The 19,206-nt window shown below is 38.7% G+C and overlaps 1 protein-coding gene across 2 annotated transcripts in view; it reads right to left on the reverse strand.

Annotated features, from left to right (window-relative positions):
* LOC105535223 (chromosome unknown open reading frame, human C2orf88) overlaps positions 1 to 18,682 on the reverse strand; it is a 127,885-nt gene extending 109,203 nt beyond the window's left edge. The window contains exons 1-3 of one of the 2 annotated variants that reach the window (XM_011974231.1): positions 18,424 to 18,682; positions 16,895 to 16,967; positions 12,256 to 12,339 (exon numbers count right to left, since the gene is read on the reverse strand). The gene's annotated coding sequence lies outside the window, so the exon portion shown is untranslated. Of the gene's footprint in view, positions 1 to 12,255; positions 12,340 to 16,894; positions 16,968 to 17,218; positions 17,494 to 18,423 lie in introns of those variants that run through there. The other variant, XM_011974234.1, reaches the window with a different exon arrangement.
* Positions 18,683 to 19,206: the final 524 nt, after the last annotated feature.

The following is a 19,206-nucleotide window of genomic DNA, read 5'->3' on the forward strand; positions in this document are numbered from 1 at the left end:
TAGGAAAAACGAACAGTGAACAAGCAGAATTAGGATTAGGATTAGCCTGAGTACTTCCACATAATGGCCCACATGGTTAGAAATGTAGGAAAGAGATTTTCCTAAGGTAGAAAGTAGAGCAACCCAGTAAAACTGAATGTATTTTACAAGGCTGAGAATGTATTTTGAATATATAAGCTAGCAACCTCCAGTGACAAAATGTTCAGATATCCTTGAGTCTCAATGTAATTTAGGCTCCTCAGAACAGATATCATAGAGGCATATGAGGCCATTTAGATTTAAGCACAAAAATACAGTTAAATCCTATGTTGATGTAACTATACTTTCAATTATTATTATGTCTCACATACCTTATAAATAAGAAACAAAATATATGTTTGTCTCTTTTGCCATAGTTTGAAAAGTTTGTCAGGTGTTAATGTTGTCACACAATATGAAAATTGCAATTAACTTCTTTTTTCCTACTTATGCTTCTTGCATTAGTACCTTGTTATTCATTCCAGTCCTCATTCATTCATTTTTCATGCACTTATTTCCCACACTTACAACATGCTAGGAAATGTGCTAGATGCTAGAGGAGTAAAGATGAATAAGAGAAGGGCCCTATCTCCAAGGAATTCTGTTTAGTGTGATAAACAGATATACAAACACAAACCCCAAAACAGTGTGATCAGTGCTAGGGCAGAGTCATGTCTGAGGTTTGCCAGGATTTCAGAGACAGGAACCACATGGGAGCATTACCAGGAAGCCCCGAGGGCTAAGCTGAGATCAGAGACAATGAATTCATAGTGACATCAACTCACTCTGCTGGTAAAGAAAAATCACAAAATATATCAATGCAGGTAAAGAAGCAAAGAAATCAAGTGGATTATTTCAGACACAGAGATTTTGCAAGGTTGCAAGGCAGAGGAAAAAAAGAGGAATAGTGAAATATAGGGTACTTTTCAACAAAGAGCTCAGTCTAAACTGGCTAGGTAAGAAATAAGGCTAAAAGATGTCTGGGGAGAGTTTGCAAATTAGAATAAAATAAGAGGAATCCAATAAACCAGGAGTCTCAATGAGATTTTATGAGAAGGAATAGGAGACAACGAATTAGGTATTTTGGTTCATAAATCAATCAGCCAGTAATTATGGTGTTCATACAACTTATTACTCAAATTGAGTGAAAAAGAGTGAAAGAGACTATTAATAATTAGTTGAGGCAGCCAAGTAGAAGCTGGGATGATCCCAGGTGTATCAGTTAAGTTGTCCAGGTCAGGTGTGGTGGCTCACACCTGTAATCCCAGCACTTTGGGAGGCCAATGCCAATGGACTGCTTGAATCCAGGAGTTCAGAACCAGCCTGGGCAACATGGCGAAACCCCGTCTCAACTAAAAATACAAAAAGTTAGTCCAGAGTGGTGGCACATGCCTGTAATCTCAGCTACTCAGGAGGCTGACGTGGGAAAGTCACCTGAGCTGGGAGGTTGAGGTGACAGTGAGCCAAGATTGTGCCAGTGCACTCCAGCCCTCCAGCCTGGGCAACCAGAGTGAGACCTTGGTTCAAAAAAACAAAACAAACAAAACAAGCTGCCCTGTCAAAATTCTGTGTTAGGCACTGGGCGTAAAGTGAGAAACAAGGCAGAAATTGTCACTGTTATTATGGAGTTTACAGTCATCCAGCAGACACACTTGGAAAAAGAAAGTATAACTGTAATAAGTATTACTAAAAAGAGAGGTTAAGGAACCACGGGAGTTCTTAACAGAGGAAACCAACATCTTCTTTCCAAAGGGTCCCCTTAAGAAATGACATTTAAGCTGAGACTACAAAAATGAGTGGAGTTTGAAGGTGAAGAAATGAGGCGTAAGTGTCTGGGCAGAGGGAGGAACATTTACTACACCCTTGGGATGGGATAGAACATCATGTTTGATTTCTACATTTTCTACTAGGTTTTTAAAAAATTATTTTTTCTTTTTTAAATAACTTCAACTTACATCTTAGATTCAAGGGGTACATGTGTAGGTTTGTTGCATGGCAATACTGCATGATGCTGAGGTTTGGGATATGAATGATCCCATCACCCAGGTAGTGAGCATAGTAGCCAACAGTTTTTCAACCCTTGCCCCTACCATTAGTCTCCAGCTTCTATTATCATATTTATGTTCATGAGTACCAGATGTTTATGTCCCATTTATAAGTGTGAATATTGGCATTTGGTTTTCTGTTCCTGCATTAATTCACTTAGGAAAATGGTCTCCAGCTGCATCCATCTTGCTACAAAGGACATGACTTCATCCTTTTTTATGGCTGTGTAGTATTCCATGTTGTATATAGAGTACATTTTTCCATATCCAATCTACTATTGATGGGCACCTAGGTTGATTCCATGTCTTTGCTATTATGAATAGTACTGTGATTAACATATGAGTACATGTGTCTTTTTGGCAGAACAATTTTTCTTTTCGATATATATCCAGTAATGGAATTGCTGGATCAAACAGTAGTTTTAAGTTCTTTGAGAAATCACCAGTTTTCCATGGTGGCTGAACTAACTTAGATTTCCACCAACAGTATATAAGCATTCCCTTTTCTCAGAAGCCTCACCAGCATTTGCTGTTTGTTCATTTTTTAATAATAGCCATTCTGACTGTCATGAAATGGTATCTTATTGTAGTTTTGATTTGCATTTCTCTGATGATTAGTGATATGGGGCATTTTTTCATGTTTGTTTGTCTTCTTTTAAGAAGTGTCTGTTCATGTTCTTTTCTCACTTTTTAATAGGTTTTGCTTTGTTTTGTTTTGTTTGAGACAGGGTCTTGCTTTGTCACCTAATCCAGGGTGTGGTGGTGCAGTTATGGCTCACTGTAGCCTCAACCTCCCAGGCTCAAGCAATTCTCCAACCTCAGCCTCCTGAGTAGCTGGGACTACAGGAACACACCACCATGCCTGGTTAATTTTTGTATTTTTTGTTGAGAAGGGGTCTTGCCATGTTGCCCAGGCTGGTCTCAAACTCCTGGACTCAGAGATCCAGCCACCTTGGCCACGCAAAGTGCTGGGATTACAGGTGTGACACACTGTGCCTGGCTAGGGTTATTTGTTTTTTGCTTATTGAACTGTTTAAGTTCCTTATAGATTCTGGATATTAGACCCTCGTCTGATGCATAGTTTGTGAATATTTTCTCCAATTCTGTAGGTTTCCTGTTTACTCTGTTAATAGTTTCTTTTGCTCTACAGAAGCACTTTAGTTTAATTACATCCGACTTGTCAATTTTTGGTTTTGTTGCAGTTGCTTTGAGGACTGAGTTATAAATTCTTTCCTAAGGTCAATGTCCAGAATGGTGTTTCCTAGGTTTTCTTCTAAGATTCTTACAGTTTGAGGCCTTACATTTAAATCTTTACTTCATCTTGATTTAATTTTTGTATATGGTGAAATGTGGGGGTCCAGATTCATTCTTCTGCATATGGCTAGCCAGCTATCCTAGCATCATTTGTTGAATAGGGAGTCCTTTCCTCATTGGTTATTTTTGTCAACTTTGTCAAAGATTAGATGGCTGTAGGTGTAAGGCTTTATTTCTGGGGTCTCTATTCTGTTCCATTGATCTGTGTGTCTGTTTTTGTACCAGTACCATGCTGTTTGGTTACTGTTACCTTATAGTATAGTTTGAAGTCAGGTAATGTGATTCCTCTGGCTTTTTGTTTTTGTCTTTTTGCTTAGGATTGCTTTGGCTATTTGGGCTCTTTTTTGTTGCATATGAATTTTAGAATTTTTTTTCTAATTCTGTGAAAAATGACATTGGTAGTTTGATAGGAATAGTATTGAGTCTGTAGATTGCTTTGGGCAGTGTGGCCATTTTAATAATATTTATTCTACCAATTTATGAGCATGGAATATTTTTCCATTTGTTTCTGTCATCTGTGATTTCTTTCATCAGTGTTTTGCAGTTCTCCTTGTACAAATCTTTTACCTCCTTGGTGAGATATATTTGTAGGTATTTTATTTTTTTGTGGCTATTATAAATGGACTGTGTTCTTGATTTGGCTCTCAGCTTGAACAATATTGGTGTATAGAAATGCTACTGATATTTGTACATTGATTTTGTATCCTGAAACTTTACCGAAATTATTTACCAGTTCCAGGGCCTTTTGGCAGAGTCTTTGGGACTTTCTAGGTATAGAATCATATGGTTGGCAATGAGATAGTTTGACTTCTTTTCCTATTTGGATGCTTTTGATTTTTTTCTCTTCCCTGATTGCTCTGGCAAGGAATTCCAGTACTATGTTGAATAGGTGCGGTGAGAGTAGACATCCTTGTCTTGTTCCACTTCTCAAGGGGAATGCTTCCAGCTTTTGCCCATTCAGCATGATGTTGACTGTGCATTTGTCATAGATGGCTTTTATTATCTTGAGGCAGGTTCTTTTCATGGGTAGTTTGTTGAGGGTTTTTATCATTAAGGGATGTTAGGTTTTATCCAAGGCTTTTCCTGCAACTATCGAAATAATCATAATGCTTTTGTTTTAAATTCTGTTTATGTGGTAAATCACATTTGCTTTGCAAATGCTGAACCAGCCTTGTATCCCAGGAATGAAGACTAGTTGATTGTGGTGAATTAACTTTTTGATGTGCGCTGGATTTGGTCTGTAGCATTTTGTTAAGGATTTCTATATCCATGTTCATCAGGCATATTGGCCTGTAGTCTTCTTTTTTTGCTGTGTCTCTGCCAGGTTTTGGTTTCAGGGTGATGTTGGCTTCATACAATAAGTTAGGAAGGAGTCCTTTCTCCTTGATTTTTTGGAATAGTTTCAGTAGAATTAGTACCAGCTCTTCTTTGTATGTCTAGTAGCATTTGTCTGTGAATCTATCTGTTCTGGTGCTTTGGTTGGTTGGTAGGTCTTTTTCTTTTTTTAATTACTGATTCAACTTTGAAACTCAGTATTGGTCTGTTCAGGGTTTCAATTTCTTTCTAATTCAATCTTGGCAGGTTGTGTGTTTCCAGGAATTTATCAGTTTCCTCTGGATTTTCTAGTTTGTGAGCATAGAGGTGTTAATAGTAGTCTCTGAGAATCTTTTGTATTTCTGTGGGATCAGTTTTAATGTCGCCTTTGACAATTTCTGATTGTGCTTATTTGGATCTTTCTTTTTCTTTGTTAATCTAGCAAGGAGTCTATTGATTTTGTTTATCCTTTCAAAGGATCAACTTTTGATTTCACTGATTCTTTGTGTGAATTTTTGGGTCTCAATTTCATTCAGCTCTAGTCTTTTGTTTAGTTATTTCTATTCTGCTAGCTTTGGGGTTAGTTTCTTGTTTTTCTAGCTCCTCAAGGTGTACGCTAGATCATTAATTTGAGATCTTTCTAATGTTTTGAGGTAAATGTTTAGTGCTATAAACTTTCCTCTTAAGACTGCTTTTGCTGCATCCCAGAGATTTGGGTATATCTGTTTTCATTTATTTCAAAGTATTTTTTATTTCTGCATTGATTTCATTGTTTACCCAAAAGTCATTCAGGAGCAAGGTGCTTAATTTCCATGTGTTAGTGTGGCTTTGAGAGATCTTCTTTGTACTGATTTCTGTTTTTATTCCACTGTGATCTGAGAGTACGGCTGGTATTATTTCCATTTTTAAAAAAATGTATTGAGATTAATTATGGCAGAGCATGTGGTCAACCTTGGAGAACGTTCCATGTATAGCTGATAAGAATATATATATTCTGTGGTTAATGGGTGGAGGTATTTTGTCAATATCTATTAGATTAGACAGGTCAAGTGTTGAATTTAAGTCCAGAATTTATTTGTTAGTTTTCTGCCTCAATGATTTGTCGAATGCTGTTAGTGGGATATCCAAGTTCCCCACTATTACTGTGTGGCTGTCTAAGTGGTTTTATATACTAGAAGTAGTTTTTTTTTTTTTTTTTTTAATGAATCTGGGTGCTCCAATGTTGAGTACATATATATTTAGAATAGTTGTCTTCTTGTTGAGCCTTTTATCATTATGTAATGACCTTTGTCCTTTTTAACCTCTGAATGCCTGGTGATCTGCCTGAGCATAGAGGGGAGAGAGCCCTGCTGCTCCAGGAAGGTAGGAGGCTGAGGCTGCTGGTCCAGGCAAATGTGTGCTCTAAATGCCTGGATTTCTGCCTGGCGGTGGAGTGGAGAGAGCCCTGCTGCACCACAATCTCAGGGGAGCAGGGTAGGGCACCCAGCAATGGCACACACAGACTGGTTCCAGGTTACCAAGCTGGTCCTGGCTGCAAGACTTGTTGCCCAGGAGATGCCACAACTGTAGCAGCTCTCCTCCTGCCACAGGCCTGTGACAGGGGAGAACACAATTCCAGAGCCTACTGGTAAGGTACTTTTCACAATTCTGGCATGTAGAGGCCCCTATCTCACTCCAGAGCAAGCACTTCAATCTCTGGCCTGAGACAAAAATGTCTGCTTGGCCACACTGCCAGGCTGCCAAAGAATGGCTGACTTTCTATGAGTCTAGATTAAAAATGGCATCCTGCTCTCAATCCTGGGTCTGAGAAATTGCCTGCAGCTTTTCTCAATGTCTTTCCCTCATAGTATCTCCAAGCCTCTCCCCAAGTTAGCTCCAGGTCTTGGGAGGAATAAAGTACTCTTTCTCAGCCTGGGGTGCTTGGATCCCCAGTGGAAGGGTGAGTCACAGAGGGAGGCTCTCTGCCTCTCTCACCTACTAGGGCTTCACTCACTTTTATCAGCTGGACACCATCATGGGGCCAGTGTTCTCCTCCCTATCTGGAGTATCTTTCACAATTCCAGTGGATTCTGATTTTCCTTCTTGAATTAAAGCTCACAGTTGATCTTTATGTACTATCTTGCTATTTCCAAGTGGCTGAGGCATGCTAAAACCCTCTAATCAGCTGTCTTGGAAAAAAAAAATTCTTATTGTTATTTTCTTCCTTTATGGTTTATAATCCTTCCTGCAGCCCTGTGCATATTTTAAACATACTTTGTAAATATTTCTGTCAGGTTATTCTACTCTTTTAAGTCTTGGCTTCCATTTCTTTCATCTGCTGAGTCTCAAACGTAGTTATTTGTTTTATGGTATGATTTACAATGTTTGACTATGACCTACTCATTAGAAGAGAGTTCTCTATGGAAAGTAGTCTATAGGATACTTTTCCTTTGTCTCAACTTGCATGGAAGAATTGGATTCCTTACAGAAAGAGCAGGACTGAAAGCCAAACCAAACCAAAACAACAAAAACGAACTGGATCCCTTTTTAGCTGATTTCCCAGCTTCCACATAGGCAGCATGATTTCAGACTCTCCATCTGAGCATGGCACATACCTGGGTTTTTTTTATTTCTTGCAGGTGATATTTTCTCATTCATCATCCTGGGATACTAATAAACCTTCTTGTTGCTTAACTGGGCTGATGGGCAGAGTTCCCTTAGTCTCCATTTCAAAGTCAGCCCAATGCTTTATGACTCCCAGATTTATCTAAATAGCTGTTTCAGCTTCAATCATCGAGTCTGAAGCCTGTAATCTCCTTTTGGGGAGACAATTAGTAGAACCAACTCCAGTGTTTAAGGCCTGTATCTGATTGCAACAATTCTATGAGCAGTTTGGGCATAAGATTCTGCTTAGCACTCTGACTTTAAGTTCCCTTTTTAATTCTAATACTTGGAGGACTTTCTTTCTTGATTTCAAACTCAGCTTCATATCTAAAGAAGTTTTAGCCATATGTTATTCTATGTTTAGAGCAGAAGAGTTAAGGATTCATTCCCATCAGCTCATGTTATATCATGATAAGTTTGAGAAAATTTTCAGAAAATGTATTTACTTATCAAGAAAAGTATGGAGCATCTACAATGTTGAAGCACAAGCACACCTCATTTTATTGCATTTCACTTTATTGTGCTTCACAAAGACTGTGGTTTTTACAAATTGAGTTTGTGGCAACTCTGCATCAAACAAGTATATTGGCACAATTTTTCAACAACATAAGATCACTTGGTGTCCCTGTCGCATTTTGGTGATTCTTGCAATTGATTTCAAATTTTATTATTAGTATTACATCTGTTATGGTGATCTATGATCAGTGCTTTTTTGATGTTACTTTTGTATTTGTTTTGGGGCACCTTGAACCGTGTCTGTATAAGACAGTGAACTTAATAAACGTTGTATGTGTTCTGACTGCTCCACAAACTGGTCATTACCCTGTCTCTCTCCTTCTCTTTAGGCCTCCCTAATCCCTGAGATACAACAATATTGAAATTAGGCCACTTAATAACCCTACGATGGCCTTTAAGTGGCTGAGTGAAAGGAACAGTCACATGTGACTCACTTCAAATCAAAAGCTAGAAATGATCAAGCTTAGTGAGGAAGGCATATCAAAAGCCAAGACAGGCTGAGAGGTAGGCCTCTTATGTCAAATAGTTAGCCAGGTTGTGAATAGAACAAAAAAGCTCTTGAAAGAAATTAAATGTGCTACTCCATTGAATACACAGATAACAAAAAAGCAAAACAGCCTTTTTGCCGATATAGAGAAAGTTTGAGTGGTTGAGACAGAAGATCAAACCAGCCACAACATTCTCTTAAGCTGAAGGCTAATCCAGAGCAAAACACAAACTCTTTTCAATTCTATGAAAGCTGAGAGAGATGAGGAAGTGCCAGAAGAAAAGTTTAAAGCTAGCAGAGGCTGCTTCATGAGGTTTAAGGAAAGAAGCAGTCTCCAAAATATAAAAGTACAAGGTGAATCAGTGAGTGCTGATATGGAAGCTGCAGTAAGTTAGTTAGCCAGGAGATCTAAACAACATCATTGATGAAGGTGGCTACACTAAACAACATATTTTCAATGTAGATGAAGCAGCCTTATATTGAAAGATAACATCTAGGACTTTCACAGTTAGAGAGAAGTTGATGCCTGACTTCAAAGCTTCAAAGGATAGGTTGACTATCTTGTTCTAAGGGCTAATGCAGCTGATGACTTTAAGTTGAAGCCAATGCTCATGTGTCATTCTGAAAATCCTAGGGCCCTTAAGAATTATGCTAAATCTACTCTGCTTGTGCTCTAGAAATGAAAGAACAAAGCCTGGATGATGGCATATCTGTTTACTGACCATTTTAAGTCCACTGTTGAGACCTACTTCTCAGAAAAAAAAAGATTTCTTTCAAAATGTTACTGCTCATTGGTGCATTGCTCTTGGGTGACCAGAGCATTGGTGTACATCTTCAGAAATACAAGGAGCTTAATGAAGATATACAAGAAGCTTAATGTTGTTTCCATGCTTGTGAACACATCCATTCTATAGCCCATGGATCAAGGAGGAATTTTGGCTTTTAAGTCTATTATTTAAGAAATACATTTTATACGGCTATAGATGCCATAGATGGTGATTCCTCTGATAAATCTAGGCAAAGTAAACTGAAAATCTCGTAGAAAGAATTCACCATTCTAGATGCCATTAAGAATTTTAATTCATGGGAGGATATCAGACTCTCAACATTCACAGGAGTTTGGAAGAGGTTGATTCAAACCTTCGTGAATGACTTTGAGGGATTCAAGACTTCACTGAAGGAAGTAACTGCATATGTGATAGAAATAGCAAGAGAACTACAGCCTGATGATATGCAGTCTCATGAGAAAACTTGAACACATGAGGACTTACTGCTGCTTCTATCTTTTTTCTTTTTCTCTTTCTCTCTCTCTCTCTCTTTTTTTTTTTTTTTTTTTTTTTTTGGTAGAGACCAGGTCTCACTATGCTGCTCAGGCTGGTCATAATTCCTGGGCTCAAGTGATCCTCCCACCTTGGCCTCCCAAAGTGCTGGGATTACAGGCATGAACCACCACACTCAGCGAGGACTTGCCCCTTATGAATGAACAAAGAAACTGCTTTTTTTTTTTTTTTTTTTCCTGAGACACAGTCTCGCCCTGTTGCCCAGGCTGGAATGCAGTGGTGTAATGTCGGCTCACTGCAACCTGTGCCTCCTGGGTTCAAGTGACTCTCCTACCCCAGCCTGCCAAGTAGCTGGGATTACAGGTGTGTGCCACTACGCCCAGCTAATTTTTATATTTTTAGTACAGGTGGGGTTTCACTATGTTGGTCAGGCTGGTCTTGAACTCTTGACCTCATGATCCTCCCGCCTTGGCCTCCCAAAGTGCTGGGATTACAGGCGTGAGCCACCGCGCCCAGCCAGAAACTGGTTTCTTGAGATAGAACCTACTCCTGATGAACATGCTGTGAACATTGTTGAAATAAAAGAAAGAATTTAGAACATTCTATAAATTTAATTGACAAAGCTACAGCAGAGTTTGAGAAGATTGACTCCAATTTTGAAAGAAGTTCTATGGGTAAAATGAAAGAAGTTCGATGGGTAAAATGCTATCAAACAGCATTGCATGCTACAGAGAAATCTTTTGTGAAAGGAAACGTCAATCTATGTGGCAAACTTCATTGTTTTCTCATTTTAAGAAATTGCCAAAGATACTCCAGCCATCAGCAACTACCACCCTAATCAGTCAGCTGCCATCAATATCTAGGCAAGACCATCCACCAGCAAACTAATGCAGGAACAGAAAAACAAACACTGTATGTTCTCACTTATAAGTGGGAGCTCATTGATAGGAACATATAGATACATTGGGGGAAACAACGTACATTGGGGCCTGTTGCAGTAGGGGTTAGTGGGAGGGAGAGCATCAGGAAGATTAACTAATGGATGCTGGGCTTAATACCTAGGTGATGGGATGATCTGTGCAGCAAACCACCATGGCACACATTTACCTATGTTAACAACCCTGCACATTCGGAACATGTACACCTGAACTTAAAAGCTGAAAAAAAAATAAAATTTTGAGACTTGGAAAATTGAGAAGGGAATTGCTCTGGTTTGAATGTCCGTGTCTCTCGCCAAAATGCACATTAAAACTTAATCCCAGTGTAACAGTATTAAGAGGTGGGGCCTTTAGGAAGTGACTGAACCACAAGGGTCCTATCCACCCTCATGGATGGGACCCAAGGGAGTGAGTTGGGCTGTCTGTCGCCTTTCTGTCTTCTACCATGTAAGGATGCCATGAGAAGATGACATAGATGGAACAGGCCCTCACTAGATATTATACACAGCTACAGCAGAGTTTGAAAGGACTGATTCCTACTGGTGCCTTGATCTTGGATTTCCCAGCCTCCAGAACTGTGAGAAGATACATTGTTTAAAAATAAATGATCCAATCTGTGATATTTTGTAATAGTAGCATACATGGACTAAAACGTCAATTATCGGGGAAGAAGAAAGGGAAGCGAAATCAGAGCAGAGTCAGTGATAGCATGAATTAGTTAACAGCAGCGAAACAAACCCAGCACCTTGCTCTCCAGGCCAACACACTGACAGGCAGCAAACTCCCTGAAATAGGGCTACATGACCTAGGCTTCATACTTGCTAAAGGTGCAGGGAGACAGCAAGACCCCTAAAAAGAATGGCTGTGTGCTATGTTAGTCAGAAGGCATCTGAATTCATCTCATGAAGAGTTCATTCTATTTTGGCCAAAAGCATTTTGTCCATTTTATTCTAGTGCTATACACATAATAATCATTTCATTTACTGTGGTAACTTTGTAATGTACCAACATGGCTAGCCTGAACTAAAGTCTCAAGTTTCCCTTTCCTGTATGTTTCTCTTGTTAGGTTGGGCCACAGGAGACCTTCGTGGGAGACATGGAGGGCAGACACGAAGTGGCAGCCATTTTGCAGCCCAACCATGTTGTCACTTATCTAGGAAGTATTAGAGGCCATGGACACTACCAAAACTGCCTCACCTTTTCCTAGACACTCCTTTAGCTTCTTTGACTCCTGAGACCAGGATGGGTGTTTAGCTACATAAAGAAAAGCCCAGCTTCTGTAGGCCACCCACACCACCGAGGTCTAAGACAAGAACTGACGTGGTTTCAGTCTGTCCTGTGGGCTCCACCTTATTTATGCTTGTGGGGTCCAGCTTGTTCTTACTCTCCCCTTCTTTACATCTATCTTGCCTTCACACCTGCCTGCCTTGTAGACTTACAAGTTCCATCGTCAGATGTGAAGACAGCAGCCTTACAGACTGCCCAGTTACATAAGCTCAAACTATTGTGATAAATTCCTTTGTGTCTATCATATATAACACACTACAAGACAATATAGAAATACATACATCCACTCTGCTCCTCTGATTGAATCCTGAGTTCCCACCATATTTGTTTCTGATTGTGTCAGTCCATTTGGGCTGCTATAACAAAGTACTAGAGATTGGGTGGCTGATAAACAACAGAAATTTATTTCTCACAGTTATGGAGCCTGGAGGTCCAAAACACAGTGCTAGGATGGTCAGGTTCTGGTGAGGGTCCTCTTCCAGGCTGCAGACTGCTGTCTTCTCATTGTGTTCACACACGGTAGAAAGAAACAAGACAGCTCTCTGGGGTGTCCATCGTAAGGGCACTAATCCCCTTCACGAGGTCACTCTCATGACCTAATCACCTCCCAAAAGTCCCACCTTCAAATACCATCACACCAGGGATTCGGATTTTGGCATATGAATTTTGGGAGGGACATAAACATTCACTCCATTGCACTGATATTACCAAAGGTATTTTTCAATTTCTGTGATGTATAGCAATTATATTTAGTACCTTTCATGGATCATTGTCCTGGTTATTTACTTTTTTTTTTTTTCTCTGAGACAGAGTCTCACTCTGTCACCCAGACTGGAGTGCAGTGGCGTGATCTCGGCTCACTATAACCTCTGCCTCCCAGGTTCAAGGATTCTCCTGCCTCAGCCTCCCGAGTAGCTGGGATTACAGGTGTGGGCCACCACACCTGGCTAATTTTTGTATTTTTAGTAGACATGGGATTTCACGGTTTCACCATGTTGGTCAGGCTGGTCTCAAACTCCCGACCTCAAGATCCGCCCACCTCAGCCTCCCAAAGTGCTGGGATTACCGGCATGAGCCACTGTGCCCAGCTTATTTACTCTTTCAATTTATCCCTCACTTTCTTTGAATACTATTTTTCTTGAACCAGCAGAATTGGAATGAACCATATTCAGAAAAAGTAATCATTTGTTTCCTACTTAAAAGTTATCTATAAAATGCCTGACCCCACCTCTCCCTTATCATCCTTGCAAGAGCCTTGAAAGGATCATTCAAAATACATAACTCGGATATAATGCTAATGAGGAACCAATAATTTATAAATTATGAATAGTGACAGAAGGCAAGGCAGTGTTTGTGATGCAGCTCAATAGGCTTTGCTGGCAGGAAAACATCCTGTAATAAATTCTTTGATTGCTGAAAAACATGGTTCAAATAAAAAATCAAGTAATACTGCGTATCTAAACAGAAATATAAGAACAAACACTTGCAAACTTTGAACTCCACTCCCCTGACCTTTTTAAACAGAACTTAAGCTGCATGGAAAGAGTAAGGAATTTTGTAATAAATCAGGTGTGGGTCTCAATCACGGCATTTTTGAGCTCTGTGACTTTAAGCCAGTGATTGAACTTTTCAGAAGCTGAGTTTTCTTACCTACAAAATGGCAGTAACAGTATCAGCCTCACAGGACTGGTGAAAAGATCAGAAATAATACACAAAATTTCTGGCATACTAAAGGCGCTGGGGGAATGCTTTAAACAGCATGTTTCCCCTTTTGGAAAAAAACTTTAAAAATATTTCTCTGAAAATGATATCCTAGAAAATCCCTACAAAAGGAGATATACTTTCCTGTTGCTCAAGCCCACTCACCTTGCTTTCCAGCCACAAGATTCCTATTTACCAAACCTTTCCCCAATTGGTGGGAGGTCAAACTAAAGAAACCTAGGAGCTTACTCTGTCGCTGTGGAGAGGATAAACATTCTTGCAGGGATGTGGGGCCTTAGAAAATGCAAGGCTCTGGTCCTTAATAAAAGAGCTGCTGCTTTTGCAACAGCACCATGTGCTTGGTCACAAGACAGATGAGGACAAATAGAGGGTAGGTCCTTCTTGGCCCAAGTTGGAGATGAGTGGGTGAGTAGACTGCTATTGTCTCTCACTGCTGCGAGCCATGTTTCTACCTTCCTGATTGTGGTCAAGCTACCAACGCGAGAAATTCCCAGAGTGAAAATATACTGACAGCTGTGTTTGGAATCTATTAACAACCTTTCAACAATTACACACAGGGGCAAATTTGACCTTGACATTGTAGAATTCATAGTCCCAAAAGACTGAATGAAAGTGAAGAGATCACGTAAATAAAAATAATCCAAAATGAAATGAAATTATGGATGAAGAAGGGGAAATACGAAAGCAAAATATTATCCTATTAGAGGCAATAGTTTAAAATTTTATCAGGCCAAGAGTACGAATCTTTATTCTATAACCTTAAACAAAACTCTGTTTTCCTCTACTTCTGCTATAAGTCATCCAACAATGTTTATTTTCTGATTCTTGTCTTATACATTACTATTTTAGTTTAGTATTTAATTACTTTTTTGTTTTTTTTTGAGACAGAGTCTTGCTCTGTCACCCAGGCTGGAGTGCAGTGGCACAATCTTGGCTCACTGCAACCTCCACCTCCCAGGTTCAATTGATTCTCCTGCCTCAGCCTACCAAGTAGCTGGGATTACAGGAATCCACCACTACTCGTAGCTAATGTTTGTACTTTTTTTTAGTAGAGACGGCGTATCACCATGTCCCAGGCTGGTCTCAAACTCCCTGACCTCAGGTGATTCACCTGCCTTGGCTTCGCAAAGTGCTGGGATTATAGGCGTGAGCCACCACGCCTGGCCTTAATAACTTTTTAAAATGTAAGCATTCATCTAGTGCTCTGATACTTATACCTATACTAACCATATACTTTCTACCTATGGTTTGAAGTTTCTTCAAACGTGTGGTCCAGAAAAGCATCATCTTCATGAATACAAAGTATTATATTCCTGAAAAAGAAAAATTTACAACAGAGTATTTCTGGTACTTTCCTTTTCCTCTGCTTCTAGCAATAGACTCGCTGTAAGTAAAACTCATCGCAGAATTTAGAATTAGTCAGTAGAACTCTGGTTTTAGTACCTAGTCCTCTCCTTTGATCTGGTATAAAATTATCCTCACAAGAAGGAAATAATATTTTTCACAGATCAGACCGACAATGATTTCTTAAAAGGCTATTATTCTGGACTGGCAAGGATTTGGGGGAAACACGTGCTTTTGAATACTTCTGTTAGACTTCTAAATCAATACATCTTTCTGAATGATAATTTGGAAATTTGACTCAGATTCTTAAAAATATATGTATTAAAATGTGTATGTTTTTAAATAATACATATATATGTTGTTTTGAGGTGGACAGGTCTATGCCAACCTACCCCAAAAAGTCCAAGGAAGCAGAGAGGCCAAAGAAAGAGGCTGACACCCCAGCTTCTCAGAAAGAAACATTTGATAGGGACTTAGGAACAGAAGCCATGCCTGTGTCTCAGGAGTGGCGAGACAACATGGTGGATCCCTGTGCCCTTAGCCCGGAGACCCAGGACTTAACAGAACATAAGGTAATGGTAGGTGTGATTCAGAAGGAATGTGTAGGACAATTGATGTATAATATCAAGGTTGTTTTGACCTAAGAGCAGAATTTACAGGAAGTACATTCTCTTACACAAGGAACAATCAATAAACTGGAAGTCTTAGAGGCCTTCTTGGAACTGGAGTTAATCAGCAGTCAACATGGCAAATTAGCATCCAGATAATGTTGCTTTAGCCTCCACACACGTATTTACAAAAAGATTTGCCATCAAGTATGTGTTTTGAATTTTATTATAACAAAAATTTGAAACAATCTAAGTGTCCTACTGTAGAATATTAATGAAATAAATTGCCACATATTAACATGACATAATATAGTATAGTCATGTTTAATGATAATACAGTCATTAAAATATGTAAAAATATTTAATTTCTGAGGAAGATATTGTAGTCAGTCAATTTTAGTTTACTGAGTAAACAAAAATATTAATATCAATTATTCCTGAATAAAGGAATTATGAGTGATTTTTAGTTTTAGCTTTGTGTTTTCTATATTTTATACATTTTCTGTGATGAATATGTATTACTTTGCAATCATATTATTTCAAGTATTAAAAACTATTTTAGAAACCAAGAATTTTAAGCCCACTTACATTTTCTGTGTTTATAATTAGAATCCTAAAATTTTGTAGTTGAAAGAGATCACAGGGATATTCTGGTACAAACTCAAGATTAAAAGTTTGGCCTCTAGAAATTGGAGACATAATTTACACAATCAATTAGGCTTTGTAATCAATAAAGTAAATTACATGGCCTCTTCAGTTCTTAAAATGATTCTATTTGGGCTACTTGTATGTGTTCTTTTTTAATAAAAAGAGGATAAACTCTACTAATTTGATACAAATAAATTCTTTTACTTTAAGAAACGTAGGAAACAGTTCTTTACTTTCAAAAGTAGGTCACTCTTGCAGCATATTTTAGTACAGCTTGAATAAATTCCTTTCAATTATTATCAAAGTATCTTAATGTTAGAATTCCTGTGAGATAGCAGACTTTCTGAAATAAATTCATATGTGTCAAACTGAAAATTTCTGTAATAATATTTTTTCAGTCTTTTAGAATTAAATTTAAAATGAGTTTCTGTTTCAGTCCCTGAATGTAGACATGTGCCACTGACACGCTGACAAGTTATCTGATTTACATGGCACTAAAAAGTTTCTTTTTAAAGGCAGTACATTGAACTTTATAGGCATTTGCTATTCTTAGAAATATTAAGCAAAGTGTCAATTGGTAAAGAGCAAAATTCAGTTCTCAAATTGTGTGGATGGTTCTTCTATTAATATGTTAGCAACTATATGGTAAAAATATCAAAGTTTTTTTAATAAGGTGTACACATTCAAAACAAAGTTATTCATTTATTACAACAAAAATTTATGTTATTACCTACTATATGCCGGTATTGTGCTAGATGCCAGGATATATCTGTAATAAGCTAGAGTCCATGCCCTTCAGGGGCCTACAGAATAGAGTGAATATTAAAAATAATCAGGCAATTAGACTACAGACTACAGTATGCTAAGTATAAGTAGTGTTATAAGAAAGTACTAGTGGTAGGGGAGAAGCAGGACAGGACATTGATAGAAACTATTTGAAGGACCTCTTCGGCTCACACACTTTTCCCTGGGAGTCACCTTCTGCCTTTTATCAGAGCCTTCTCTGAACTATGTACCTCCATCTTTCACACATGATCGGGCAAGGGATATAAACCTTACGCAGGCTAGGACTCAAAGACACGTGATCAGTTAGCTATGGCAGATAGCTTGGTTATATAAAATCAAGACTGAGGTGGTTGTTTGAGGCTATACATAAGTAGAAAAAGGACTGTTCTGAAGAAGTCTGGAGAAGAGAGGAGACCCAATCCTCTTGGGAAGAATCTGCTTTGAAGGTATCTCACTAATGTGCCTGGCAAATTGGTGCTGGCTATTGACAGGAGGCCTCAGATCTTCTCCATGGCACTGCTTGAGGCATGGCAGCTGGCTCTCAGTGAGCAATCCCAGAGACCAAGGCAGAAGCTGCAATGCCCTTTATCACCTAGTCTCAGCAGTCATACACTATCACTCTCACTGTATTTGTCACCAGGCCATCCCCCACTTACTGTGAAAGGAGTGTATAGAAGGCTTTCCTCACTTGTTAACAACTGGAAATAAACCCAACTACCTGCCTAGATGAGGACTTTAACACAATAATATTGGAAATAGCAGCAGCAGCAGGAGCGCTGCAATTGAAAAGGGTAATATCAATCTCTGCCAAAGGAGCAGGCAGGTAGTTAGAAGGAGGAAAAGGGACAATGAGATTACATTTGCACAACATACACCTACAAAGAACTACTCTAGGTTAAGTAGAGTCATTTGGGGAAGGGGGCATATACACCAGGCCAAAGGACTAGAAACATTGCTCTTCATGGTGTAAGAAGTTAACTCTCCTTGACTCCTAGCACAATTGAACGAGTGTTAGGTTTTGCATAGTATATGGAATTTGTGGAGGGCATTTGGGGCAGACTGAACCCCTTTGGAGTAGTCCTAAATTGAACCATAGTCCTAAAGAGTCCTAAGACTTAGGATATAAGCCTCAAGACTTACTCTTAAAACTTAGGACTCTGGGGAGTCCCATGGTTTTTTGGGAGTAACATTTTGCTGAATGTCTACCTTTGAGCATCAACAGTGATCCTCAAATTCTTTACGGTGCATGTACAGTCACTAAGTTTTTAGGGCAAAAACATAATATTGAAATTAGAACTGGCGTTGAAATCCTTACCCTGCTCTTGAAAGAATTCTAGAATTTTCAAAAAGGGGTTCTAAAGGAGCTGAATACATTTTTCAGGTGTACATAGACTTTTTAAAAACCTTCAGGATAGGACTGAATTTTGTGTTTTGTTTTAATGTAATCTCACATATTTGAAGAAATATACTTACTCATCACAGTTCTCAGAGGCAAAAAATTGAACGTAGCTAATCAAATAAAATACATTTTTCTGAAGGACCCCAGAGTCAAAGGAAGTAAATGATCTCCAATTTCAGAGTAAAAATAAATAGATAAACAAATAAACAAACAAAAAGAATCGGAGAACAACAACAACAACAAAACCTAGTTGAAATGGATAAGCTGAGTACATTTGAAGATAGATTTGGTTACATTTAGGTACAAAGAGAGTATGTAGTCTCAAATGGAAAATCAAGACAAAGGGCAACTGTGATGTGCACACAGTCGACTATAACACGAAAGAGCATCGGACTTAAAGCTCGATGTGGCTGTAGTGACCCCTGCTGGAGCCTATCTTTTAATTTTTCAACTAAAAACCTAAGTCAGGGCTTTTCTGAGGATAACTAAAATTTTCATGGAAAAACTGAATTTGAGAGTTGGAAGAACGCTTAGAGGACATTTAGCATAACTTCCTTACTTTGTAACTGATGAAACAGGCCTTTGGCCCAGAGAGGTTAAATGACTTGCTTTAGGTCACACAGCTGGGATTACCAGAATGTAAAGATGTCTGCTCAATTCTTGGGCCTGTTTCCATCAGGGCAGTTTTCTGTTACAACAAATAAAAGTATCTATAACACACAAAACGAGATGTCCAGGAAAAATCTCTTACATTGATTTTAAAATGTTCACTTAATCTAGTTAACTAAAACTCAGTTTTGCTGAAGAGAGAATTTCTAATTGATATTAATATATGACATTTTTTTTCCTTTGGCCTT

Source organism: Mandrillus leucophaeus, unplaced genomic scaffold, assembly GCF_000951045.1.
Source record: "Mandrillus leucophaeus isolate KB7577 unplaced genomic scaffold, Mleu.le_1.0 Scaffold143, whole genome shotgun sequence".
NCBI lineage: Eukaryota > Metazoa > Chordata > Mammalia > Primates > Cercopithecidae > Mandrillus > Mandrillus leucophaeus.